This window comes from Orycteropus afer, unplaced genomic scaffold (assembly GCF_000298275.1).
Source record: "Orycteropus afer afer isolate SDZICR_OR568_19922 unplaced genomic scaffold, OryAfe1.0 scaffold00161, whole genome shotgun sequence".
In the NCBI taxonomy this organism is placed as follows: Eukaryota; Metazoa; Chordata; class Mammalia; order Tubulidentata; family Orycteropodidae; genus Orycteropus; species Orycteropus afer.
Window position 1 is genome coordinate 2,826,188 of NW_006921748.1, and position 1,766 is coordinate 2,827,953.

Here is a 1,766-nt window from a genome sequence, read left to right on the forward strand (position 1 = left end):
AACAACAACAACATAGTAGGTTTTGAGATCCAGGAGTGTGAGACCTCCTACCTTCTTCTTTTTCCTCACTAGTGCTTTTTTATCCAAGGTCTCTTTACTTTCCATATAAAGTTAGTCATTGGTTTTTCCATATCCTTAAAGAATGTTGATAAGATCTGGATTGGTATTGCATTTAACGTATAGATTGCTTTGGGTAGAATTGAAATTTTCACAATGTTCAATCTTCCTATCCACAACATGGTATGTTTTTCCATTTATGTAAATCTCTTATGGTTTCTTGAAATAGTCTTATAGTTTTCTTTGTATAGGTCTTTTGTCTCCCTGGTAAGATTTATTCCCAAGTATTTTATTTTCTTGGTAGCAAATGGTATTGATTTTCTTATTTCTTTTTCAACAATCTCTTTGATGGTGTAGAGGAATCCAACTGACTTTTGGATGTTGAGTTTGTATCCTGCCACTATGCTAAATCTCTCAATTAGTTCCAGTAGATTTTTGACTGAGTCTCTTGGGTTTTCTAGGTATAGGATCATATCATCAGCAAATAGGGATAGTTTGACTTTTTCCTTACCAATTTGTATGCCTTTCATTTCCCTTGTGTGCCCTGGCTAGGACTTCCAATACAATATTGAATAGAAGTAGTGATAGAGGTCATCCTTGTCTGGTTCCTGTTCACAAGGGGAATGGTTTCAGTCTCTCCCCATTGAGAATAATGTTGGCTGTTGGTTTTTCATATATGACCTTTTTGTGTTGAAAAATGTCCCTTCTATTCCTGTTTTGGTGATAGTTTTGATCAGGAATGGGGGTTGATTTTATCAAATGCTTTTCTGCATCAGTTGACATGATTATGTGGTTCTTCTTTGTTTTATTTATGTAGTGGATGATATTGATTATTTTTTGTAATGTTAAATCATTCTTGCATACATAATGTGAACCCCATTTGTCGTAATGAATTATTTTCTTGATATATTGTTCTAGTCTATTGGTAGGATTTTGTTGAAGATTTTTGCATCTCTATTCATGAGGGATATTGGTCTGTAGTTTTCTTTTTGAGTGATGATGTCTTTGTCTGGTTTTGGCATCAAGGTTATGCTTGCTTCATAAAATGAGTTAGGGAGGATTCCATCCTTGTCTATGTTCTGGAATAGTTTGAGTAGGATTGGTGTCAGTTCTTCTCTGAATGTTTGGTGGAATTATCTGGTGAAACTGTCTCGGCCAGTGCTTTTTTTGTTGGTAATTTTTTTATGACCTGTTCAATTTCTTCTTTTGTTATGCATCTTTTCAACTTTTCCACATCAATCTGTGTTAGCTTAGCTAAGTGGTGTATTTCTAGAAAACTGTCCATTTCTTCCAGATTTTCAGATTTGTTGGAGTACACTTCTTCATAGTATCCTGATATTATCCTTCTCATTTTAGTTGATTCTGTGGTGATGTCACCCATTTCATTTCTTATTCTTGTTATTTGTATTCTCTCCCTCTTTTCCTTTATTAAATTTGCCAATGGTTTGTCAATTTTATTAATCTTTTCAAAAAACAAACTTCTACTCTTTAAATGTTTTCTATTATCTTTCTCTTTTCTGTTTCATTAAATTCAGCTGGAATCTTTATTTTATCCTTTCTTCTGGTGACTGTAGATGTTTCTTGTTGTTCTTTTTCTAATTGTTGGAGCTATTGGTTTAAAGTGTTGATTTTGGCTCTTTCTTCTTTTTTGATGTGTGCATTTATTGCTATAAATTGGCCTCTGATCACTGCTTTTGCTGTGTCCCAAA